This window comes from Astatotilapia calliptera, chromosome 8 (assembly GCF_964374335.1).
Source record: "Astatotilapia calliptera chromosome 8, fAstCal68.1, whole genome shotgun sequence".
Taxonomy (NCBI): domain Eukaryota; kingdom Metazoa; phylum Chordata; class Actinopteri; order Cichliformes; family Cichlidae; genus Astatotilapia; species Astatotilapia calliptera.
Genome location: NC_137429.1, coordinates 8,817,383 through 8,845,043, shown reverse-complemented (window position 1 = coordinate 8,845,043; position 27,661 = coordinate 8,817,383). Strand labels below are relative to the sequence as shown.

Below are 27,661 nucleotides of genomic sequence, written 5' to 3'. Positions count from 1 at the left end.
TGCTTAGGTAAATGATCTGAGTAGTTGTTCATCACTGAGCAATTTGTTAATATGTGTTTCGAGCCAAATAAATGACAGGGAGAGAGAGAGTGACATCAGAACACGTCATACTATAACCTCCCGGGAGCGGACGGAGGGGGTCAGTCGTTGAGATGCGCATGCGCAGACAGAGTGTGCGAGCGGCGGACCTTGACCTTTCGGGAAAAAAAACTCACGGACGGTGACAGCGAAACGGATAACAGTCTTCAGTACCTGCTGGACTTTGAAGCTGTGGATTCTGGGACTGTTAGAAAAGGTAAAACATTTTCATTAAAACCTTATTACTGTTTTATTTTTGTTACTCGTCATTGTAGCTTGCTGTTAATGTTGTGCTAACAGTAGCAATTAGCTAGATACGTTAGCTGTTGAGGTCAGCGCAATTAGTATCCAACTGTTTTCCTAACAAAACCACTGTTATAATTAAGTGAAGCTGCTCCCAGCTAATTTGAACCTTTGGCTTCTAAAATATGTGGTTCAATTGCGTGCTGCGTACATAACCCAATGTCAGCTAGACCGAAATTAAAATTTAATATATTATTAAAGTCACTAAAATGGCGCCTGAAGCCTGTTGTGATGTGAGCTCTGTGTCTGCTCTAGAAACTCTGAAATTCTGTAGATCTGAGCCGTACATTAAATACTCACATGAACCTCTACTTTGAATTCTGTATGAGCTGTATAAAATACAGCTATGCATAAGAGTTTTGAATGAATAATTAGATTAGATGACTCTTCATTGTCTAATCTAATTATATACAAATGAATAGAAATGTGACATGAGAAGGTGTGTCTTTGACTGTTCCTGCATAACTTAGTTTCGGACTAGTTGACAAGTTATGCTCCGGTCATTTGATGTTTCCAAGATAGATGTTCTTTTGTAATATAGTTAATTTTTTTGTATATCTTGTGGTGGACCACTAGAGGGCTCCACTCACACCCAGTGTAGAGGAAGTGTGTTCCTGTGTTTGGTGGCGCGATATGCGCAGTTGATGTTGGAGACGAATAAAGAAGGAGTGAGAACTGAGAGCTGTGTCGTTGATGCTTACCTCCACATTGGTGACCCCTGACTCGAGCATGCAACGGGCCGTAGATAACGCACACTCCGCTATGGATGCATCAGCGGCCGCCGGACCTCCGCCTCCTGTTGCAGCTACGTTCGCTGTGGCGCTGAAACTGCCGGACTTTTGGCTCCATGACCCCCCGTCATGGTTCGTACACGTGGAGGCTCAGTTCGCCCTTCGCAGCATCTCGGCTGACGACACGAAGTATCACCATGTGGTGGCCTTGCTCGACCCGCTGGCCACCCGTCGCGCGATGGCGCTCCTCCGGGACCCACCCGCCCAAGGGAAATACGCCGCCCTCAAAGAGCTGCTTCTTCGGCGCTATGTCCTCTCCGACGCCGAACGAGCCGAAAAGCTCCTCAACCTGTCAGGCTTGGGTGGCGGTACCGCGCTCGAGCTCATGGAGAACATGCTATCGTTGCTCGGGCCGGATGACGGTGGTTTCCTCTTCGTGCACCTCTTCCTTCGCCAACTACCGGCCGCCGTGAGAGCTGTCCTCGCGAACTCTCCGCTTCTGCCTGCGAAGGATTATCGCTCCCTGGCTGAAGAAGCGGATCGCATTCTCCTGGCTAGCCGCACTTTCGACGTTCACGCCCTGGCTACGGACACGCCGGCGGCACCTTCCACGCCTCCACCTGCCTCCCCCGGAGCATCCGCCCCCTTGCTGACGGCAGGGATTGCTACACGCCGGCACCGCGGAAAGAGCATCTGTTTCTACCATCAGCGTTTTGGCGACAGAGCGCGTCGCTGCCTGCCGCCTTGCGCTTTCACGGCCCAGGGAAACGGACCCGCCAGCGCACCATAGCAGCCGCGACCGCTGGCAATACAGAAAGGCTGCTCTTCATAGAGGACTCGCGCTCCGGGAGACGTTTTCTCGTGGACTCCGGCTCCCAGAAGAGCCTCCTTCCCCCTACCGCTGCCGACGGACTAGCAGCGAACTGTGGGCCGCAGCTCATTGCAGCTAACGGCTCTCCCATCAAAACGTTTGGGGAAAGGTTGGTGACTGTTTGTTTTCATGGCCGGGATTTCCAGTGGAACTTTGTTGTTGCTGCTAGCTCTGTACCTATTTTGGGTGCTGATTTCCTGTGTGCTCATGGACTACTTGTCGATGTCGCTAACAGACGTTTAATCGATGCTCTCTCGTTTTCTTCGCTACCCTGTTTTACTCGGGCCGCCGAGCCCCTGATTCGGGCTAATGTAGTGACCTCCGGGGATGCTTTTCAGCGTTTGCTTTTAGAGTTTCCATCGCTGTCTGTCCCTAATTTCTCTAGCACGGTAACGAAGCATGGGGTTGAGCATTATATTCCCACGGTCGGGCCCCCGGTGTTCGCGCGCGCGCGCCGCCTCGACCCCGCGAAACTGTCCGTCGCTCGGGAAGAGTTTGCAGCCATGGAGCGCCTTGGCATTGTACAGCGTTCGAACAGTGCATGGGCCTCTCCGCTTCACATGGTGCCCAAATCGGACGGTCGGTGGCGGCCATGCGGAGATTTCCGCCGTTTAAATAATGCCACGGAGAATGACCGTTACCCCATCCCCCACATTCAGGATTTTTCTGCCAATCTCGCCGGAACGTCGATTTTTTCTAAAATTGACTTGGTGCGGGGGTATCACCAGGTTCCCGTGCGCCCCGAAGACGTTCCTAAAACCGCTGTCATTACCCCCTTCGGCTTGTTCGAGTTTTTGCGCATGCCGTTTGGCCTGAAAGGTGCCGCCCAGACCTTTCAGCGGCTGATGGACTCCGTTTTGCGTGGGCTGCCGTTCGTTTTTGTTTATCTGGACGATATATTGGTGGCCAGCTGCTCAGCGAGACAGCACGAGTCCCATCTGCGCCAGGTTTTCCAGCGTTTGGAAGCGCACGGCCTGATCATCAACCCTTCCAAGTGCCAGTTTGGGTTGCCTGTTCTGGATTTCCTCGGGCACCGCATTTCCGCTGAAGGTGTGGTTCCGTTGCCCGACAGAGTCCAGGCCGTTTCGGCTTTCCCGCGTCCCACGTCGGTTAAAGCGTTGCAGGAGTTCTTGGGGATGATAAATTTTTACAACCGCTTTCTCCCCAGAGCTGCCCACCTGCTACAGCCACTCTATGCTGCCTTAAAAGGTAAAACAGCCAAAGATCCGGTTGACTGGCTGCCTGAACGCGTCCGTGCGTTTTCCGCAGCCAAGTCTGCGCTGGCTGACGCCGCCCTGCTGGCCCACCCGCTTCCGTCGGCGGAGATCGCGTTGACCACCGACGCCTCGGACGTGGCAGTGGGCGGAGTGTTGGAACAGCGGGTTTCAGGTCTCTGGCAACCGCTCGCCTTTTTCAGTCGTACGCTCCGGGATGCTGAACGCAAGTACAGTGTTTTTGACAGGGAGTTGCTGGCCCTGCACCTCGCAACACGGCATTTTCGTTTTTTCCTCGAGGGTCGCAACTTTGCTGCGTACGTTGACCACAAACCTTTGACGTTTGCGATGTCCAAGGTCTCTGACCCATGGAGCGCACGCCAGCAGCGCCAGTTGGCGGCCATTTCTGAGTTTACCACAGACATTCAGCATGTGGCTGGTAAGTCCAATCACGTTGCTGACTGTCTCTCACGTGTGTTGGTTTCTCCGGTGTATGTCGGCATCGACTACGCTGCCATGGCCGCCGAGCAACGTGCTGACCCGGACGTCCTTGCCCTTCAGTCAACAAAAACGGGCCTCGTGCTGGAGGACACCCCGGTGTGGGATGGCGGTCTGCGCCTTCTTTGCGACGTTTCCACCGGCCGCCCCCGCCCGGTGGTTCCCCTTTCGTGGCGTCGTTGTGTTTTTGACTCGGTGCATGCCCTCTCTCATCCCGGCGTCCGGGCCTCGGTCAAGCTGGTCAGCGCCAGGTTTGTTTGGCCGGGCCTTCGCAAGACGGTGAAAGAATGGGCGGCGGTTTGTATCCCATGCCAACGCTCGAAAATCCACCGGCACACACAGGCACCCCTCGAGCCTTTCCGTGTCCCGGGTAGGCGTTTCGATCACGTTCATGTGGACCTGGTTGGTCCCTTGCCGCAGTCACAGTGTTTCACGCACCTTTTGACTGTGGTGGACCGCACAACCAGGTGGCCGGAGGCGGTACCCCTGGCGTCCACGACAGCGGCGACGGTGGCCAGGGCATTTTTGTCAACGTGGGTTTCACGTTTCGGCCCCCCTGCTGACATTACCTCGGACAGGGGCCCCCAGTTTGTTTCCGAGCTTTGGTCTGCTATGGCTGACGGCCTGGGAGTCAAGGTCCACCGCACCACAGCATACCACCCGCAAGCTAATGGGATGTGCGAACGGTTTCACCGGTCACTTAAGGCCGCGCTCCGTGCTTCCTTGACAAGTGGCGACTGGGTCGAACGTCTTCCGTGGGTTTTGCTGGGTTTGCGTAGCGCGGTTAAAGAAGACCTCGGGGTTTCCCCGGCTGAACTGGTCCTCGGCCAGCCTCTCCGGGTCCCCGGGGAATTCTTACCTGAGAGCCCTCCCCCATGTTTCGATACCTCTTTGTTGCCTTTTCGCCCCCCAAGAAACTCATTTCCTGTTCCTGGTCCTGTGCACCACTGCCTGCCTGACACCTTTGTTCCGAGTTCATTGGACTCTGCTCGTTTCGTTTTCGTCAGGCACGATGCCCATAGGACTCCGCTGCGTCCACCATATGACGGGCCATACAGGGTTCTTAAACCAGGCAACAAACATTTCGTTTTGGACTTTGGTGGTCGGCAGGAAGTTGTCTCTGTTGACAGACTTAAGCCTGCACATGTTATGCAAGAGGATCAGGTGGTCCCGGCCCAGGCCCCTCGCCGCGGCCGCCCACCTGCCACCGGGCTGATGGATTCTGTTTTTTCCCCCAGGAGCGACCCGAAATCAACGGAGTCCGAGTCGTCTTCAGCTTTTTCTGACCGCCAGTGCCAGCCTCGCTCCCGGGCTGGGTTGCCCTCTGTCAGTTCCCCACCCCCCCAGTTCAGCCGCTCCGGCCGTTTGCTTAAGCCCCGGGTCCTGGACTAGTTCTGCTGGGTGTTCGGGGGGGGGGGGGGGGGGGCATGTGTGGTGGACCACTAGAGGGCTCCACTCACACCCAGTGTAGAGGAAGTGTGTTCCTGTGTTTGGTGGCGCGATATGCGCAGTTGATGTTGGAGACGAATAAAGAAGGAGTGAGAACTGAGAGCTGTGTCGTTGATGCTTACCTCCACAATCTCATTTATCCACCATCATACATTAAGCTAAGAAGAGGTCGTTATACTAACAAGAGGTATCAACGCTGGGCCAAAGTTCAGCACATGGTTAAAGTTTGTAATCCAGCCAGGGTGTAAATATCACTCAGCAGCCAGAGCTGAAGCAGGTAGCATCAACACATAAATCTACTCTACCCGGCTTAAATCACAAGAGCACCTCTGACCAAAAAGCTGTAGATTTTTCTTGTTTGCACAAATTAATCCAGATTCACATTAATTGTGTTCACAGCTCCAACAAAATGAGGAAGAGGAAGGGGAGAAACACAATTAGGTTGAATTACAATTGGATGGAAGGCGAGGACAAGGAGAAGGAAGCTTAGGATGAGGAGGAAGAGAAGCAGCAGGAGCATCTTTAGGGATCCCTATGATGTCATTGAGGTTTGTTTCATTAGTATGGTCCTCTCACAAAGAAAGATGACTTGTTTTAGTTCACCTACTTCCTGTATTAAATAGTGATGTGCAAAACGTTGTGAAAAACCATGGAACAGGCACATATAGGGCATCTGCAGGTAAATGAACATCAAATCTCTAAGACAGACTGAAATCTGCATATTTATCACCCTTATGATAAAACCCATGTCAGCCATTGGTTTATGGACTTTGTATTTTGAAGCCTTAACATTTTCTTTATTGCTGTTGCTATGTTGGGACCATATTAGGATGAGGGATCAGAATCTGGAGTCATGCACACTATTGTTTCATTTAGTGTGTATCCATAAGATTCGTACAGCAGATCCAAGTTGTGCCTTGAAAACAGGAAAGTCGTCTGCATAGAGGAGAACTGTAATAGCAGGCTTGTACAAAGTGAAGCTTTGTGCTCTCGTTTTTGTCATTTATTTGGCTCGAAACACATATTAACAAATTGCTCAGTGATGAACAACTACTCAGATCATTTACCTAAGCAGTGCACTTTATCAAAACGAAGTGTGTGTTCATTACACTGACATTCTGTTCTGCAATTGTTATTTACTTGTATTTTATAATTTGACTTTACATACTGCTGGGTGGTTTGTAAAGTTTACAATAACTAGTATTATCATTATGCTATATTTTCAAAAATATATAATAATCTCAAAAGTAATGCCTTGGAGTAGAAAATAGTAATGCTTTATTAAAATTTAAAACTAAAGTACAGTATTTGAATGTGTGTATTGTGTCTACTGTTTGCAAATATTTCTAACTTTTATTTGAATATTCAGTTTCCTACCATCTTCTCTTAAAGGGTAATTGCCAGGTATCCCGCCCTCCCCCTTCGCACACACATGCACACAAAGAAAACACACAGTATAATTCACAGCCTCATTATAGTGAATAAATATTTATGCCATTTACACCATCAAACTTAGATTGCTAAAGATGAAGAACCTTTTGTTCTTTAAAGAACCATTTGTTATATCTGAAGAACCATCCACAAAATAAAAAGGTTCTTTGACGTATGATGGTTTTTTAAAGAACCATGAAGACATCTGAAGAACCATTTAAGAACCATAAACAGGAAAGTCGTCTGCATTTTATCGCCGATCTCCGACTCATCCCAGAGATCTCCAGAACACCGGAGACTGCCCACTCTCCCCGGCTGGGCGGAAGTGCACGCAGACGGCGCCGAGATCGTAAACAAAGGCGAGGTAGGCGCGGAGGGCTACGGGCTAAGCTAAAGCTAACACCACACCGGCTGCCTTTACCCAGTATTTTTCTCGCCAATGTCCGTTCTCTGGCAAACAAAATGGATGAGATACGGCTCTCCATCACTAACAACAGACGGATTATGGACTCAAATGTCATGTTTTTCACCGAAACATGGCTGAACAACAGCTGCCCGGACAATGCTATCGAGTTAGCAGGACGCCACACACACCGAGCCGACAGGCTAGCAGATGACTCCGGCAAGACCAGAGGTGGAGGTTTGTGCATTTATATTAACAATGCTTGGTGCATGAACTCCACTACTACTGAGAGTCACTGCTCACCTAATGCGGAGTTTTTAATGGTCAAATGCAGACCTTATTATCTCCCCAGAGAATTCACTTCGATCATACTCACTGCCGTGTATATACCCCCCGACGCTAATGCTAGGTTGGCCATGAAAGAACTTTCTGCAGCCATTAACAAACACCAGAATAAACACCCCGAGGCTGCTTTTATTGTTGCTGGCGACTTCAACCACACCAACTTAAAGACAGTCCTCCCCAGATTCCACCAACATGTCTCCTGCCACACCAGAGGAGACAAGACTTTAGACCATGTGTATTCCAACCTGGCTGGAGCCTACAAAGCCACACCCCTCCCCCACATTGGACAATCGGACCATCTCTCCCTGTTCCTCACACCTCGGTATTCACTACTCATCCAACGTGTGAAACCTGCTGTGAGGACAATTAAAGTGTGGCCAGAGGGGACAGACGCAGTGCTCCAGGACAGATTTAAAAACACAGACTGGAATATGTTCACCCACACAGACCTGGACCAGTACGCCTCATCTGTACTGGATTACATCTCCAAAACCACAGACAGTGTCACCACCCAGAAACGGATCACCATGTACCCCAACCAGAAGCCTTGGATGAACCGGGATGTTCGTCTCCTCCTGAAGGCCCGCAACACTGCCTTTAGGTCAGGAGATGCACACGCCTACAGTACAGCCAGGGCTAATCTAAAGAAGGGCATCAAAAAAGCCAAACACCATTACAAAAAGAAGGTAGAAGAACACTTCTCCAACTCCAACCCCCGACGCATGTGGCAAGGACTCCAGACCATCACAGACTACAGGACCACCAAACCCTCCCCCGCATCCTCTGATGTCTCCGTCCTCAACGAGCTCAACAACTTTTATGCTCGTTTTGAGCGAGGGAACCCCACAACCACAACCAAAGCAGACATGACGCCAGACCACCAACCTATGACTCTCTCCCCCACCGATGTAGGAGCGGTGCTGAGCAGGATCAATGTCCACAAGGCTGCAGGCCCTGATGGCATCCCCGGGCGTGTTCTCAGAGCGTGTTCTGGGGAGCTTGCAGGAGTGCTCACAGACATATTCAATCTGTCCTTGGCCCACGCTGTGGTACCGGCCTGCTTCAAATCCACCTCCATCGTCCCGATACCCAAAAACTCCAACCCATCTTGCCTCAATGATTACCGCCCAGTAGCACTCACCCCCATCATCACTAAGTGCTTAGAGCGACTGGTCCTAGCACACTTCAAATCCTGTCTCCCCCCCACCCTGGACCCCCACCAATTCGCATACCGCCGGAACAGGAGCACAGAGGATGCAGTCTCCATCGCAATGCACTCTGTCCTCTCACACCTGGACAACAACAACACCTACACCAGAATGCTGTTTATAGACTTCAGTTCAGCATTCAATACAATCCACCCCTCACAACTCATCAGGAAACTGACAGACCTGGGTATCAGTTCCCTCATCTGCAAATGGTTACTGGACTTCCTGACCAACCGCCCCCAACATGTCCGGCTGGATAACCGCTGCTCATCTACCATCACAATGAACACATTATTGTGTACATTATTGTACATTATTGTACTTTATTGAGCCCCGTGGGGAAATTGCTCTCTGCATTTAACCCATTCACTCAGTGAAGCAGTGGGCAGCCATTGGGCGCCCGGGGAGCAGTGTGTAGGGACGGTACCTTGCTCAGGGGTACCTCAGGGTAGCTGTTAAGGGGAATCGAACCCCCGACCTTCCGATCATGGGGCAACCACTCTACCTACTGAGCTATCCCTGCCCTACTGAGCTATCCCTGCCCGGTGTACCACAACACCGGTGTACCACAAGGCTGTGTGATGAGCCCTTTCCTCTACTCCCTCTTCACCCACGACTGCAGACCTGCTGATGGTTCCAACACCATCATTAAGTTTGCAGATGACACCACGGTGATTGGCCTCATCAGTGACAACGATGAGGCCGCCTACAGGGAGGAGGTGGTGGATCGTCTGGCTGAGTGGTGCGACAGAAACAACCTGCTGCTTAACACCGAGAAGACCAAGGAGCTCATCGTGGACTACAGGAGGAATGCTGACCCACATCCACCCATCCACATTAAGGGGACGGCTGTGGAGCGTGTGAGCAGCTTCAAGTTCCTGGGAGTCCACATCTCCGAGGATCTCACCTGGACGACCAACTGCTCCAAGCTGGTCAAGAAGGCTCACCAGCGCCTCTTCTTCTTGAGGACTCTGAGGAAGAACCACCTGTCCTCAGACATCCTGGTGAACTTCTATCGCTGCACCATCGAGAGCATCCTGACCAACTGTATAACAGTCTGGTACGGGAACTGCTCTGCCTCGGACCGGAAGGCGTTGCAGAGGGTCGTGAAAACTGCCCAGCGCATCGCCGGAGCACCACTTCCTGCCATAAAAGACATCTACAGGAAGCGGTGTCTGAAAAGGGCTGGGAAAATCATCAAAGACCCCAGTCACCCATCACATGGACTCTTCACCCTCCTGCCCTCTGGGAGGCGCCACAGGAGCCTCCGGACTAAGACCACCAGGTACCGGAACAGCTTCTTCCCCACAGCTGTCAGACTCCTGAACTCTGCCTCCTGACATCTGACCCACGTTAAACTCATGGACTGAACATACACACACCCACAATGGACAACTGTACCCTCAAACACAATAATAACATGGACTGAACCACCACTCACAACCACTAGCACTTTATATAGCCTCTGTAGAAACTATCTACATCCTCACTTATCTTAACTGCACTACTGTATAGCTCTGTGTAAATAATCATTCTGTACATTCGATAATCTTTAATCCTACAACTGTTTACAACTTGCATAGTTCCCATTTCTGTATAGCTGTATATCCCAGATTCTGTAAAGTTATTTATTTCATTTCATATTCTGTATAGTTTTTCATATTTATATCCTGTTCATATCCTGTACATAGCTTGTACTCACTACAGCCTGTACATACTTATAGTTATAGAATATTCACAACATACTTCATACCGTGTACATTATAACATACCATAATAGACCCATTTCTGTAATATACTCACATATCTATATTATTGCTAATATATATTGTAATATATCTATATCACTAAAGCACTTCTGGATGGATGCAAACTGCATTTCGTTGCCCTGTACCTGTGCATGTGCAATGACAATAAAGTTGAATTCTATTCTATTCTATTCTATTCTATTCTATTCTATTCTATAATTTTTCTGAGTGTGTGACCTAGTTTACGCTCAAAGCTGGCCCTCTCTTATACATAAAACAATATAATCAGAAAATAAGCACTAAGAATATATATTTAAATCCCAACACAATACTATACTGGTGTGGTAGCCAATGTTTGCAGGTTTGACAGGTTTGTGAGTGTATACTTTATCCAAAACCTAGTGATGGTATACTCATGTTTACCACTGGGTGGCTGTAGCTCAGGAGGTAGAGCAGGTCACCTATTGATCTGAAGGTCAGTGGTTTGATCCCTGGCTCCTCCAATCTGCCTGTCAAGAGTGTGAATGTGCTTGAATGTAGTTAGGAAGCACTCAGTTCACAGAAAGTGTGTGAATGTGACATGTTGTAGAGCAAGGCGATATGACCAAAAATATTTATCACGATATACATTTGAAAATTTGCGATAACGATATAACTGACGATATAATTGACACTAGACAAAATACTTTACAACTCCACAACTTTATTGGTGCAAAACAAACAAACAAACAATAAACCCCATCAATGTATTTTCACTTAAACAAACAGCTGTTTTTTATGTGCATTAAAGTTATATAAAAATTTAACAGTGCAAATGCAAATTCCTTGCTGACAGTTTAACAAAAAGGCATTTCCAGTGGAAATTGGCCGGCATATCCTCAGCATAACCATGTATAATATCCACAAAACTTAAAAGAGATTGAACACACACAATACGGTAATATTATGTTGAAGCACAGTACGTATCACTCTGCGAGGCTCCTGCCTACAATAGCCGTAATGCTCCAACAATCCATCAAGCAGTGCGGTATGTAGCTTAGCAAAGTCGTACTAAAACATTTGCCAGATTTTTGAGCGCCGTGTACCACATAAAATCGTTTCGAGGTCAGTAAACACAACCAGAATCCAAACATAAGGCACACGGGATTATAAGGGGCACTGTCGACTTTCAGAAAAATCAAAGGATTGATTTTAAGTGTGCCGTATTTTCCAAAAAACACGGTAATAATGACGGCCCGCTAGCATGCTCTACCAAAAATAGTGCTTTGTTGTGTATCTGACGGACAAAAGCTAAACCAGTTCCACACCACTGAAGTTGCAGCATTTTTACAAACCAATTCTGGTTCATCCGTTTCATTCAACAATCTGCTTTCACCCTTCTCATTCTCCGTCGCCAAAATGCTTTTTCCGCCATGTGTGTAGGAAAACAAAGGCACTGCACATGCGTGTTTTACCCATATTCTATCGCGATATTTCATTTTCTTATTGTTGCCCAACATTATACCGGTATTACCATGAACGGTATGATATGGCCCAGCCCTAACATGTTGTATAGAGCACTTTGAGTAATCCAAGAGAGTAGAAAAGTGCTATATAAGAATCAGTCCATTCACTGCCTGCAAAGAGTTTTGTCATGTTAATTTGGCACTATTATGTTCCGGCACATGTTATTACATGGCTTGATTAAGGTACACATCAGGCTGACATCTGGGGCCAGAGCTATAACTGTTCTGCACCAGCACAGGGCCAGCAGTGTGTCTGCAACTGGTCTTGTGCTGACCCATGTGTGCGACACCTCTGGCAAACCAGATCTGGGTCAAAAAAGGGCCATCATTCTTTGTGATATGTGGGCCATGTGTAAGCACCAGTGTTGGGACTAACGCGTTATTAAGTAACGCGTTACAGTAACTACGTTATTATTCTGGTAACGAGCACGGTAACTAGTTATTATGCCAAAACCAGGAACGCGTTACTTGTTACTGGGATTTAGATAGGCTCGTTATTCGTTACTTTGTGTGGTGGCTATCGCGGAGCTTCCACAGATTCAATAACATTAGCAAGTGGTGTAAGCCAGCAGGTGGATGAAGGAAAAGGGAGGCAAGAGGAGATTGCTTATCAGATTGCTCCATCTCTAGTTTTTTACCAAAAAGTTCTACTTTGGTTTCATCTAGAGGTGGACCTATCCGATATTATGTATCAGTATCGGTCCAATACTGACCTAAATTAATGGATTGGCTATCAGAGAGAAATAAAAAATGTAATCCGGTTTATTAATTGTCACAAAAGCACCTCACAAAACTAGTGATGTAACCCAGCTCATAACGTGGGAGCAGTGTGCATCTCGTGATAGAGCGGCTGTGGTGTGCCAGACCTGTCGGTGGCCTACTTGAGCATTTGGAGCCTGGCTACATGCTGCCAAACCAGCATTTCATCTCGGAGAAAGCTATCCCAGAGAAGTAAAGCAAGTGTGTAAGTTCATCTCTGAATGTCAGCAAAGCATTCCAGCATTAAGCTTATCAACCGATATATGGAGCGAGTGCCTCTCTCCCCCTCCCTCTCCTGTTGCTACTTCAATCATGAAACTGATCAATGATCAGCTGATCGGCTTTTCTGTCGCGGGTCGTCTCTCTTGTTTGTTTTTGGCCCACTTTGTGCCAGAAAGAGGAAACCAGCGGTTGAACAACAGCAGCACGCTTTAGCTTGATAAGCTGTTATTAGAATTTATTTAATATTACTTTCTCCACCAGGATCTTTTTCTATGTAGCTGACAGCTGGTAACTGTGCAGGGGCGGATCTAGCATGGTTTTGCCAGGGGGCCAGGTAGGGCATCAACAGGGAAAGGGGGGCACAAAAACATACTTTTCTTTCTAATTGTCATGTCTAGCTTTTAATAAATAATTATCTGAATCTTACAACCAAAGATTTTGTCTGATGTAAAATGTATAGAAATCCATTATTGTATATAGTAACTATTAAGTCAAATGTATAACCTAGAAAGCTACGGTACCTTTTCCTTTGCAATTCTGTTGAAGAAAGATGTTGAACCTATTTAATTATTGTAGAAAAATTATTGACTTCTGTGCATTTCTGTGCATTGCTGAACTATGAAATATTTTGGGTGCAGTGTATTTTTTGCATACAGGTTTAACAGAATAGCTTTAGTGGTTTTTTAAAAAACTTGATTATGAACTTATACAAAATGCAGCAAGATATTAAAAATCTCTCATCTCTCTCGCAAACTTCAGGCCTAGACATGTACTGGCTTAAGCAGGGGGACACGTCTGGCACTGCAAGATTTGAGTCCCTGGCGACGTAATGTGTTACTCATGGTAGCCTTTGTTACTTTGGTCCGAGCTCTCTGCAGGTCATTCACTAGGTCGCCTCATGTGGTTTTGGGATTTTTGCTCCCTGTTAAAGTTTGAACTTGTATTGAGAGACAGTTATTTATACAGCACCACATGAAGATACAGTTTGTGTTCAACGACTCTTTAATGCAAATGTTTAATTATCCAATCACATGGCAGCAACCCAATGCTTTTAGACTCGTAGACATGGTCAAGATTACCTGCTGAAGTTCAAACTGAGCAATGGAAGAAGATTTATTCGTATTTGAGTGTGGCATGGTTGTTGGTGCCAATTGGGCTGACCTGAACATTTCAGAAACTGTGGATCTACTGGGATTTAATTTTTTTCCACAAAACCTTCTCTAGGGCTTACTATGGAAGCTTTTTTACATCACTGAAAAAATTAATTATGAATGAAAACTTTTTGCCATCCATAAGTGAAATAGTGTGTGTGTGTGTTTGTGTGTGAGTGTGAGAGAGAGGTTATTTCAAGTTAATAAGTGACAGACCAACCCTAACCCTAATTTTGAGTTTTTATGTCAAATTTTAAGATAATAACCCAACACAATAATAAAATTATAAAATAATAAAAATAATTCAGAGAATGGTAGGGAGCACCAGCAGTTCTCTGGCTGAAACCACTAGGTCAATGTAATGGCAGATTACCTCTCCAGGTTGCCGCACAACGCAAACCTCCGGGTAGAAAGGGGTGATGCACGCACAACCGCAGTTAAAGTCCACACTCTTCGCTCCATGTTATAGTGGTGTTACGTCGTTAAGCCAACCGGTCAGATAAATGGGGAGGGGTGAAAGCTAATATTTTGAGAGATACAGAGGGTGGCCAGCATAAATTGTCACTTATGCTGGCCACCGGCAGTCTACCTGGTAAGACTGCCGGTGATGCAGTCTCCCTGTGATCGCCGATTACAAGGTCAAATCAAATCAAATCAAATTCAAATTTTATTTGTCACGTACACAGTCATACACAGTACGATATGTAGTGAAATGCTTGGACAACTGCTCGTGACCTAAAGAAAACAAAAAAGGAAAAGGCTATGAATAAGATAGGAAATAAATATGAAAAATTAAAAAGGGTAAAAAGGGTAAATTTAACTAGGAACGGTGTTCTGGGGTTTAAATGGTGGGTTTGCGTGCAATAGAGGGTCATGTGAACTGCATTATTTTTTGGTTTGGGTTGTCTCTTATTACGAAACACTGTAGGTTGCCTGAAAGTACTCATAAATGGAATTGTTAATATTATAGTAAATATATCTAGAAATGAGCCAAGAATAAATATTGTTTAATGAAGGAAATGATGGATGAATGCTATGCCTAGAGGAAGGGGCAATAGAGTATAAAGGGAGGCTATTGGGGCCTACCTGGTAGTTTGTAAGATGTTACAGTGAGGGTAACATGAAGGCTGGTTCAGCCACTTGAGCTCTGTGACTAGTTTGTTTTGTTTTGTTTTGGATGAAGTTACTTGTTTATTCCTTGTATAATCCTTTGTGCACTTGGGAGGCCGGCATAATAAAGTATACACTCCCAACTCTTCCTTACTACGCCTATATTTGTTTGGGAAAAGTTTATGAGAGGAGCCCGCGACAGGAACACATAACAAATTGAAACTTGAATCACCAGAAAACCACACCAGTTTTCACTCCCTTCAGGTAATACATGACACCACGGTTCTTTGTTTGCAGATTGATTTATTCTTCCGTCAATCTAATGATTAGTTCATTACCAGGCCTCTGGAGAATTTCAAGACATGTTGAGGAGGTAACTTAGCCATTTAAATCTACTGTGTTGGATCAAGGACACATCTAAAACCTGCAGGACAGCGGCCCTCGAGGCCTGGAGTTCGAGACGCCTGATTTACAGCATTTGCGTATTCTGCTTCAAACAGTAGAACTATTTTTTGCACTGGCCTATCAAGATGAACTGGCTTAGATGTGCGTTTTCCCTGTTTGTTACCTTTCCGACTCTTCCATCAGAGCTGGGATACACCTCTGTGAGTCTTGCCAGTCTTTAGTAATTTTGCAGAGCACTGTCCTCTTGGATAATGACGATATCATTAACCTTGGTGTTTATTTTATCCCCAAGCCATATCTGTTTTTGCTGGAGATTAAGAAGATACTCCCTCCTCCACCCTGTCCAAAACTCATTTGCTAAGAACTGCACCTGACACCATGTCTTACCCAGGTACAAATCTTTACACACAAACTGACCAGGAGGTGGCAATGTTATGTTGTTATGTTGGGTCTTGTTCATGAGTGATGTTAGAAGGGAATGCTTGATCGACAGACAGATTGGTGCTGCCATTGGTGCTCTACTGATACAGATGCTGTACCAGTCCATCGTGGTGAAGAGAGAGCTGAGTGTAAAAGCAAAGCTCTCAATTTATCGGTCGATCTATGTCAGCTATGGTCACAAGCTGTGGGTAGTGACCAAAAGAACGAGATTGCATATACAAGCAGTGGAAATGGGATAGATCTAAAGGTTGCTGGCCTCTTCCTTAGAGAGAGGGTGACGGGTTCGGCTATCCAGGAGGGGCTCAGAGTAGAGCTGCTGAGTGAGTTGTTCCGGGCATGACCTGTTAGGAGGAGGCCCCCGGGGCAGACCCAGGAAAGGCTGTAGGGATCTCTTGGCTGGCCTGGGAGTGCCTTGGTGTTCCCCTGGACAAGGTAGAAGAGGTGGCCAGGGAGAGGGAGGTCTGGGCTTTGCTCTACAGATTTAGTTTTACAATGACAACCACAGGTGACATGAGATGGTGCAAGCAATATGTGTAGTTCTTTGTAAAGTAATTTGATGTAATAACATTTATTGTTAAAACACATTAAATTTGGGATATTTTAAGAATAATATAGAAAATCCTATTCTCTTTTAATACATCTTTGTAATTTAACCAATTTTAGGCAATGATTTTAAAAATTACACAACCAGCACAAAATGCACCAATTATGAAACCACCGTAATTTCACCTTTTGGCAGTTTATAGATACTTGCTGTCAGGGTCCTGGGTTTTTTTTCAACCCAGTGTTTTGAGTTCCTGTGTTTTTGCCTTTTTGAAGTCCTCACTAAGTCTTTAGTTATTCTATAGGGTCTAGTTTCTTATGTTCTTGTTTAGTAATTTCCCTCTGTGAAGCTGACCCATGTGTCTCCCTCTGTGTGTCTAGTGGATGTAGTGATGTGAGTATTGTGCTTTGTCCCACTCCTTGTGTTCTGTATTTCCTCATCCCATCGTGTGCTTCTCTATGTTCTCTTTCTCCCTCCAGGCTGTCTCTGTGTACTTCCTATTTTATTCTGAGGTCTGTCTCATGTAAGTGTTTTCAGTTTTACTTCCCCCTGTCTCGTTATACTTTCGTTATACGAAGTATGTATAAGTATATTTTTTAAGAACTTCGATAATTACACAACATGTTGCTTGATTAACAAGCAAATATTTAAAAATACAGAAATGTTCTCCTTTTATTGTCATTGTTTTGTAATTTTCACTCAATGTATCAAAGTCAGTGAAAAAGAATGCTAAATGGCCTGTATTTATATAATGCTTTACTAGTCCCTAAGGACCCCAAAGTGCTTTACATATCCAGTCACCCATTCACACACACACTGGTGATGTCTAGCTACATTGTAGCCACAGCCACCCTGGAGCGCACTGACAGAGGCGAGGCTGCCGGACACTGGCGCCACCGGGCCCTCTGATCCAACACGTTCTCACTCCCAACTCGTCAAACGTGTGACGCATGGTCAGGCTCCCTCTGCTTCACTTATGGACGCACAGGGTACCCCTCTCGCGTCGGGAATTGACGTGAAGGGTCCTCCGATTGAAGAGATTGCCGCGGAAGTGCCTGTTGTCGGTATATTTAGACATTTTCCAAATCATATTGTAGTGACGTATACAGAACACAATAAATTATATAATGTAAACAACTACCTGAAAAACAGGTAGAACGATACTTTTGTATCGTTTATTGCATTTACGGAGGGAGTGGTGTATGCTGGGTAATGGTACAGCTAGCTACTGGGTGACTTTATTCACCCGCTTCGGCTGTTATCAGTCCATACAATGGGCGTTATTAGCACAAATCAGTCCCATAGATATGGGCCATCTCCTGCTAGATTGTTCAGAAGGTTGTTCTCATCCATCCAGATGGAGGATCACTAACAGGAGCGTGGGAAGACTCCAGAATCCACTCTGGCTGGAATCCGGTGGATATGCAGTGTGTACAGGTAAGACCATTTAAACGGACAGCATTTATAGAATGACTATTAAAAGTCAGCGAGTGTCAGTAATGTTAATGTGGTTATGTTAGTAATACACAGAGTGCTAATATAACAGCTTTAAGATGCATTTGTAGATATTGTAACGATGGTTAAGTGTTACTGTACAGTGACATGTTGGTGATCTCTGCACACTGTTGTTGTTCCTTTAAGATTCATGTTTGGTTGTGGTACAGGAAGGGGAGGGGGGACCTGGTTGTTTTTGTGTGTGTGTGTGCCAGGCTGGAGAGAGGAGTTGTACGAGGGCGCTCTCCCCGGAGTTAGCAACCCGCTTGCTTATGTGCTGAATAAACGGACAAACTGAGACCCAACCGTCTGGTTCTTGTGAATGTTACATTGGTGTCAGAAGTGAAGAAAGAAAAAAGAACCCCAGAACGCCCGACACCCTGTTGCTGGCGACGCTTGCCGTTACGAGACGAGGATGTTGCCGGGCAAGATTAAGAAGAAGACGGAGGAGAGGGAGGAGAGGGAGGTTCGTCCGCGCTCGCCCGCCCATGGAGTGAGGGAAACGGCGCTGCGGCTGTCTGCCGAGGCTGGATTTTCTCCAGGTTTGACTAGGCTCGGGAACTGTTCGCACAGCGGCCGCGATTCCGGCGGGAAGGAGTCGACCTCACTTGGCGCGCCGTCACGTGATGTAAACAAACATGGCGGCGCCCAGCAAGCTGCAGCGAATATAAAAACGCCTAAGTTCAGCGGCAAGACGCCATGGGAAGTGTTTATCGCACAGTTCGAGCTGTTAGCTGTCGCAGCTGGCTGGTCTGAGGAACATAAAGCTCTCCAATTGGCTTTGTGCCTGTGGGAGGATGCAGCTGCATGCCTGCTGCTGCTGACCGAGGAGCAGAGGGGAGATTATAATGCTCTGGTCGGAGCACTTCAGAGGCGCTTCGGGCAGTATAACCAACCAGTGCTGCTGAGGTCGGAGTTCCACAACAGACGCAGATTGCCAGGCGAGCCCCTCCGCATTTTGGCCCATGAAATCGAGTGCCTTTGCCGGAGGGCGTATGACAGCATGCCACCATCAGTGCAAGCGGGGTTTGCTCGGGACCAGTTCCTGCAGGCCCTGAGCCCTAAAGAGCTCCGTATGCAAACTCAGCTTGCTCGGCTGGCCACACTCAGTGCAGCCCTGGAGCTAGCGTTGGAGAGGGAGATGCTTGCAGGATCCTCTGGGGGCGCTGATGATGCACACGTGGTGAGGGCTGTGTCAGCACCTGTGGAACAGATGGAGACGCCAGCGGGCTTGTGCAGTTTGGTGCAGGCGGCTTCGCTGCAGTCGCCTTCCCCTCGGGCTGGCCCACACCGCCGACCACAGAGCTGCTGGGGATGTGGACAACCCGGACACCTCATCAGGCAGTGCCCCAAGCTTGCAGCGGTTCAGGGAAACGCCCACGGGCCCGTGTAGGCGGGAGTACACGGGCCTGGGAGAACGACATCCCCACACCACCGCCACCTCCACCCGGTGCGGCCATCGCTGTGGGCTGGACCCAGGTTGGCGGCTTTTGCCATGTTCCAGTGACGATCGCGGGGGTGTCCTGTACGGCCCTGCTGGACACGGGGTCCAATGCAACGCTGGTCCGACCCGATATTGTCTACCGATACCGACTAATGTGCAACTTAAGATTGTGACCGCTGATCTGGCCCCAATGAGAGGGAGGGGAGTGTTCCAGTTCAAGGTGGGGGACCTCGGTGTGTCTTATGCTGCCTGGGTGGCTGATGTGCAGGACGCCTGCATCCTTGGGCTGGATTTTTTACGAGCCATTGGCGGTGTACTGGACTTAGGCAAAGGCTTCCTCGTAATCCCTGATGGGAAGAAGGTGCCGCTTATTCCTCCCCCGGTCTGCACAGCATCTGCCGCAGCATCCACCTCCACCGCAGAGACCCCTGCAGACCCGCCAGCAGAACAGCGAGCGGAGAAGGAGGAGGAGGAGGAGAGGCTCTTAGCAGTGAGGAGTATCTGGTCAAAGAACTGTGAGGGGCTGACTCCACAGCAGCAAGAGAGTCTATGGCAGGTACTAAAAGAATTTAGTGACATTTTTGCCCTGAAAGAAAGTGATGTTGGCTTGACACACTTGGTAGAGCACGTCATTGAGACCGGGGATGCCCAGCCTATTAAAGTGCGCCCACGCCGCCTGCCCCTGGCTCATCAGGAGGCTGCGGACAGAGAGTTGTGTGAAATGATGAAGGCGGGCATCATAGAGCCATCTGATAGCCCGTGGGCCTCCGCAGTGGTGATGGTGCCTAAGAAAAAAAGTCCTAGGATGCGTTTCTGTGTGGACTACAGACCACTCAACAAAGTGACGAAGAAGGACTCTTACCCCCTTCCCAGGATTGATGAGTCTCTCGACTTAGTAGCCGGGTCCTCCTGGTTCTCCACCCTGGACCTGCGGAGTGGCTACTGGCAGGTGCCACTGTCCCCGGAATCCAGACCGAAGACAGCCTTCTGCACTAACAGGGGACTATGGCAGTTCAAAGTCCTGAGCTTTGGTCTTTGCAGCGCTCCTGCGACCTTCGAGAGGCTTATGGACAGTGTGCTGGCTGGCGTCCCACGGCAACGGTGTCTGGTTTACCTGGATGACCTTCTAGTGCACGGGAGCTCCTTTGATGCTGCCCTGGATGCCCTGAGACAAGTGTTGGAGAGGGTGGCGGCTGCAGGCCTGAAGCTGCACCCCGACAAGTGCCACTTCATGAGGAGGGAGGTAGAGTTTCTGGGCCACAAGCTGGGTCGTGAGGGCATCAGCACGTTGGAGGAAAAAATTCACACCATTACCGAGTGGCCCACACCAGCAGACCAGAAACAGCTCAAAAGCTTCCTAGGACTGGCGTCTTATTACAGGTTTGTGAAGGGCTTTTCCTCCATAGCCGCACCACTCTTCCACCTGCTGCAGAAGGACCGTGACTTCATCTGGACCCGGGACTGTCAGCAGGCGTTCGACACCCTCCGCAGATCGCTGACAGAGTCCCCAGTCCTTGCCCCCCCTGACCCCGCCCTGCCTTTTGTCCTGGACACTGACGCAAGTAATGTGGGGCTGGGAGCGGTGTTGTCGCAGGTTGGGCCGGAAGGGGAGAAGGTGGTGGCGTATTTCAGCCGGGTCCTGAACAGGAGTGAGCGGCGCTACTGTGTCACACGACGAGAGCTGTTGGCTGTGGTGGCGGGGGTGAGACACTTTAAGTACTACCTGTGCGGCACAGCATTTGTTATCAGAACTGATCATGCTGCCCTTCAGTGGCTGATGTCTTTCAGGGAGCCAGAGGGACAGGTGGCTCGCTGGCTGGAGGAGCTCCAAGCCTTCAATTTCACTGTGGAGCACAGAGCAGGGACGCACCATTCTAACGTAGACGCCCTCTCTCGCCGCCCATGTGCTGCAGCTGGCTGCCGTTACTGTGAGAAGCGAGAGGAAATAGAGCGGGAACTCACGACAATAGACGGAGCAGCACAGCTCGCCTGCAGGGCTCTTCTGGTGGTGGATGCAGCGGAGTGGAGGGCACGGCAGGAACAAGACACGGACCTGCTGCCGGTCCTGCAGTGGCTGGAGAAGGGGGAGCAACCCCTTTGGGATGAGGTCACTGGGTTTTCCATCTGTACCAGGGGGCTATGGGCCAAGTTTGCAGCTCTCAGGCTGAAGGAGGGGGTGTTGGAGCGTGCCTGGAAGGATCCTGCCACGGGGGAGGAGAGGTGGCAGGTTGTGGTGCCAAGGTTGCTGAGGTCAGCTGTGCTGGAAGCCTGCCATGGGAGCACTGGCTCCGGCCACTTTGGGGTCTCCAAGACTCTCCGCCGCCTCCGCCAGGGCTATTACTGGGGTCAACAGCGGAGGGACGTGGAGGACTTTTGCCGCAGCTGTGATGCATGTTCCTCACACAAAGGGCCACAGGACCAGTCCCAGGCTCAGCTTCAGCAGCAACCAGCAGGAGCCCCAATGGAGCGAGTAGCTGTGGACGTCATGGGCCCATTTCCTCGCACAGACAGAGGAAACCGCTATGTTCTTGTGGCAATGGACTATTTTACCAAGTGGCCGGAAGCATAAGCCATCCCAGATCAGGAGGCTGAGACTGTCGCTGATGTATTAGTGGAGGGGATGTTCAGCCGCTTTGGAACAGCAGAGACCCTCCACAGTGACCAGGGGCGTAACTTTGAGTCAAAGGTATTTGCTGCCATGTGCGAACGCCTTGGGATTATGAAGACCCGCACCACCCCACTTCACCCCCAAAGCGATGGGCTGGTGGAAAGGTTTAACAGGACGCTGGCCAGGCAGCTAGCCATCCTTACCTCAGAACACCAACGGGACTGGGATTACCATCTTCCCCTTACCCTCATGGCCTACAGGTCGGCAGTACAGGACTCCACCCAATGTACGCCTGCCCTGCTCATGTTAGGGAGAGAGCTGAGAACTCCTGCAGAGTTGGCTTTTGGGAAGCCCCCGGATGCGCCAGAGGCCCCACCGGGCCAGGACTACGCAAGGAAGCTGCAGGACCGGCTGGATTCTGCACATTCCTACGCCCGAGAGCAGCTGGCGAAGGCAGGCCTGCGCCAAAAGAGGAATTACGACATCACCACTAAGGGGAGGCACTTCCATGCTGGGGAGCTGGTGTGGGTCTACAGCCCAAAGAGGAAGAAGGGACGGTGTCCTAAACTGGATAGCAGCTGGGTGGGGCCTTGCAGCGTCCTAGAGCGAGTAGGGGAGGTTGTTTACAGGGTGCAGTTGCCTCCTAGGGGGAGGATAGTAGCGCTGCACAGAGACCGGATGGCCCCCTACAGAGGGCAGTCCCTCCCCTCCTTTCCAGAGGGACGTGTACAGAGCGTCCGTGACCCTGCTCAGAGGGACCCCCGACCGGGGCTGCGTTCCCCTCCCTCGGACTCTCCACCCCAAAGCCCCGAAGCTCCACGTCCACCTCAGGGGCTCAGGAGGTCAAGGAGGGAACGTAGGCTACCACCCCGCCTCAGAGACTGTGTCGTTCCCTCGGGGACGAGGAACTTATTGCTGGGGGGGCAGTGTAACGATGGTTAAGTGTTATTGTACAGTGACATGTTGGTGATCTCTGCACACTGTTGTTGTTCCTTTAAGATTCATGTTTGGTTGTGGTACAGGAAGGGGAGGGGGGACCTGGTTGTTTTTGTGTGTGTGTGTGCCAGGCTGGAGAGAGGAGTTGTACGAGGACGCTCTCCCCGGAGTTAGCAACCCGCTTGCTTATGTGCCGAATAAACGGACAAACTGAGACCCAACCGTCTGGTTCTTGTGAATGTTACAATATTATTACGTGTTTTACCGTCTTTATGGTGCTAGCTTAAAGTTACGGTGTAAACATTAGCTTATATTGGAGTAAAGCTGTTACTGTTTAAACGATGTTAGCACAGAAATATTAGCTTCTGTCATGACTGATGAAATTACTAGTTAATAAAGTTTTCAGTAAAGTGTTTAATCGCAGCCACAGATTGACAGCAAATATCTCGATTAGCTTCAGTGCATCTGTAATAAATATGTGCAAGTTTCAGTGCTTCGTTTAAACTGTATGATACTTATACTGACCCAGGGTCAGTGTAAAATACAATCCTAGCTCTGTGAACAAAGCCTGGCTCCTTTAATCCTGCATGACAAACCTCAGGATGCAGGTTATTATTACTCTTTCCTGCTGGCACACCTGTCACACCTGAGAGTCAGCTAGAAACTTACAGTGACGTGGACATCATGCAAAGACTGCCAGACTCTGTAATACTGCAAATGATCAGTGACTCAGGTTATCACTAAACTTTAAACGGTACTTCTGTGTGCTGAACATTTAGGATTGAGTCAGGCTGCATCAGCTGAAGCTGTTATTTGTATATATCAGTATTTTTTATTCAGGTGTGGGGAAAATACATAAGACTGCAGTGAAGCGATGTACCAGATTAATCCCTGGTTTAAGGTATCGTACTTAAATCAGACTACTGATCCAGCCACATCAGCCTTTTGTAAGGTCTGTTTAAAGTTGACTAAAAGTGAACTGCAGGTTCCTGAGAGGTGGACTGTGAGCACAGAAACACATGTTCATACATACAGCTGCAGCAAACTTACATTAATTTTAAATGGATTTGTTACTCTGATGTCTGTCTCTGTGTTAGTCCTCTGACAGACTGGTGACCTGTCCAGATGTGTTCTACCTATGACTACTGGGACAGGCTCTAGCCTTTTTTATAGAAATTTTCTGTTATACTCATTTAAAGTATTTAAGTGCTTATGCATATGCTTAGTTGTGACACTGTTACTGTTCGGTGAAAGTTTCTAAAACTAGATGAACTTACTTCAGCGTCAGCAGTTTGAGAAAACAACTCCCTTTACAGGTGCTGATAAGGCCAAGGGCACAAAACAGCATAACCATTGATCTGTTGAAGTGTGGTAGGATCAGTTTGTAACTTCCTCCTCTTCCTTGGAATGCATAAAGGCGTAGGAGCACAACTTCTATGGCAGAGCTGACATGACTGAACTGTGATGTTTGATGTGTGTCGGCGCAGTCATAAATAGCTTGATCACAGCTCTTTCTGTGTTGCAGACTTTATTTAAAAAATTCCACGACACCCCCCACCCTCCCACTGTGAACATGAATTGAATATTCAGAAGACATTTGTTTAAATAGTTCTACAAATCTGAGCTGTTGGTGTGTCCTTGGATTGTGTGATAATAATATTAGAGCCTGCAATCTTTCTTACTGAATCTCTACTATGAGTCATGTTACCTGAGATTAATTCTATGTTTACCTGTCAGCCTGGACAAATGTGCTGTGTGAAGGAAATTAAATTAAATCAGATCTGAACTGCGTACATTTAAGAAACCTGTTCATATTTAATTGAAATATGAACCAGTGATTTTTTTGATTGCTGATTCCAAGACAGTCTTTGTGGAAATCCTGTTTGGCTTTTTGTTATTTTAATTCTCTTCTCTGTTTTCCAGAACAGTTCTCCACAGTCGCTGTCCACATGGGTCAGTGGGACCAAGAAGCACTCTGCTAATGTGGGACTCTGACCAGCAACATCCAGCAGGACCCAGACAGCGTTTTCTATCTCCCAGCTGGAGGTTTTTGTTTGTCTGTGACTGGAGAGTCAGATTTTTGTTGAGCTTCACACTTGCAGAGGTAAGTCAGTTGCAGAGATCCCTCCCACCCTGGCTTTCTTATCTGAAAGAGTAATATTTCAGTGACTGCTGCTTATACCACAGGTTAATACACGCTACTGATCCCTGATAGGAGAATCATCAATTTTGGCAACAAAGAAGCCTGGTGGATGTTTGTTTACAGTCTGATGATGGGACATCATGCTCTGCATCTTCAAAGTTTGCCTCCTCATTATTATTCATACCCAGTAATGTGAAGTATGCTCATATCTACTATAACTGAACCAACCTGGTGCTCTTCATTTATGGAGGCTGTTGAGTCTGAATGTTGGATGTTGTGTATCTCGTGTTCTCTGGGCTTTGTTGTCCTCAGTCTTTTTGCAGGATCAGAAAACAAAACCAGGAGGCGTGTAAATGTTTCTTCTCCATGATGTTTCTTCAAATGTTTCTTCTGGATGATGATAAGACTGTGACACGGGATGCCACCTTTGGTCTTGTGATGAAGCAAAGCTCAGGAAGAAGTGGGATTAAATGGTACCCACATGTGTGCTGCTGAGAAGGATGTACAGGGGCACCTGCAGCCAAATCCAAGCCTCAGGTTAGTTGTAGTTGCAGAATGCTATAGACTGAGACATCTAAGGCATCAAATGTTTGATTAAACGGATGAAAAAGAGAAGTTTCTTCCCTATAATTATCACTTCTTAAAATCTGTAGCAACTTCAAGTCTGTCAGCATGCTGAACATGCTCAGAATGTGACAATATATTTTTGTTCAATATTTAATTTCTTTCAGTTGCAATTGTTAAATGAAAAAAAATATATATATTCTTATAATTTAGCAAACTAATTTATCAAAAAAATATACATATATCTGTATTAGTTTTAATAAATTAATTTGACACCTGCATTGAAAATACCATATTGTATTCATACAGAATCAGTTTGGTATCATTGTTTGTCTGCTCACTGATTGCTGAAACTAAGAGCTACTTTGATCTGTTTAGATCTAAAGTATCCAAAGTTGAGCTCTGATGTTTCTTCACCCCTGTGTGTGTGTGATATCTGATTTCTTACATGCTGGCAGAGCAGAGCGGCAGTTTGTGCTCACAGATGGTGACGGTGTGGAGAGACGGTGGTGTTTCCTCAGAAGAACCAGCAGAGTCACAAAGGACACCAGTCCATCTCACCACCGTGACTCGCTGACTGATGTTCGTCTGCACTGCACAGAGGAAATCAACTGACCAAGGTTTGTCCAGTGACGTGTTATGAAATGTATATTTGTTTTATGCTTACAGTTATGTTTTTCTTGACAGAGGCTCTGCAGAGGTTAGACAAAGCAGAGAAAATATGTGCTTTACATTTTACTGTGATTTATTGAGATATTTGTTGCCTGATGTTCAGCAGGAATGGAGAAATAAAATCACAGGGAGATGTTTTTGCTGTTTTTGTAATGATGTAAGTAAATCTTCAATATTATTTATTTGCTTGGTTATATTAGGAGTGTTTCTGAGTGAGGGGGAGAGGAGTCATCATCCAGGTAAAGTGACGTAGATCAGTGGATACACTTGTCTCCCCTTTAAAGGAGACGATCAGAGTCATCCTTAAATGTTAGTGCTTTCAAATACACAAACATTTTTAAAGGACAAAAATGAACATCCAACTTTGACTGTAATACAAAATAAATCTTTGCATGTGTGTTTTCAAACTCTCAGATGGGCAGTATATCAGTCTTGGACTGTCTAACCTGCTGGAGCAGCACTGAATGACCACCACACATGAGCATGTTCCCGCAACATTCAGCATCTGATCTGTCATCTGTGTGCTGCTGCTTTTGGTAAGTACAGTTACCCAACTCCAGTAACTCTAAACACATGCCATCCATTTCTAACGGCCTGGTTACTTCCTGTCAGTTACTTTAGAATCCATGTGGTCACCTGACCTAACACTGTTTCTTCTTCTTCCCCTTAATGTTCAAGTGTCACATGTCAAACAGCTGGAGAGGAAACTACACCAGTGTACTGGGATGTTTCAGCAACACGTGCCAGATGCTGTTCCTTCATGGTGACATCACCAGAGACAGCCCCACCCACCTCAGGACCTCGCCATTGATCATGATGATTATAATGATGACAGCGAGCGGAACTAAGACTGTAAAAATCCACGACCAGAATTTTTCTTTCTAATTATGAATGAATACTGAGAGCCTCGTTCTGTGTTTTGTCTGTTTTGGTTGTTTTTTTTTTTACCTCATTTGTTACTAACAAAGTTCACAAACTCACACAGTTTACATTCTGTATGTTTCCATCTTTACCAGCCACAATCTAACTGCATTTAAGAAAATAATCCTTAGAAATCGTCGTTTTTCTTTTGTAATTGATGATAATTCAGTGAATATACTGCGCTGCTTCCTTTTATTGCGTCACACATTGCTTTATGTTTTTCAGTGTCCAGTTATTTTTTACTGCTGTTTGAATTCTCTGTATGTTTGACCCTGTAGACTGTTTGATGGACTGCTTGTCTTCCTGTTTGTTACCGCCGCCTGTTTTTTAATAAAGATTTGGATTTCTGACTTCAACACAGCCTCTGCGTGTCCTCCCTTTGTGTCCTCTTCCTCTGTGAATGTGTTGCATGTGTCACAGATTCATTTTATTAACAGCTTTCCCACAGTGAGTTGCATCAGCA

At 47.5% G+C, this 27,661-nt stretch overlaps 1 long non-coding RNA gene across 10 annotated transcripts; it reads left to right on the top strand.

The window, feature by feature from the left end:
• LOC113028215 (uncharacterized) lies at positions 1-27,554 on the top strand. 10 transcript variants are annotated; one of them, XR_013910931.1, is made up of 9 exons: positions 1-295; positions 5,544-5,692; positions 17,774-17,853; positions 24,827-25,002; positions 25,086-25,578; positions 26,064-26,225; positions 26,478-26,516; positions 26,692-26,813; positions 26,956-27,554. It is a non-coding gene; the product is annotated as an uncharacterized LOC113028215 (long non-coding RNA). The 10 variants fall into 10 exon arrangements; XR_013910929.1 differs by having other exon boundaries at positions 24,822-25,002; XR_013910932.1 differs by lacking the exon at positions 5,544-5,692.
• The last annotated feature ends 107 nt before the right edge of the window (positions 27,555-27,661 follow it).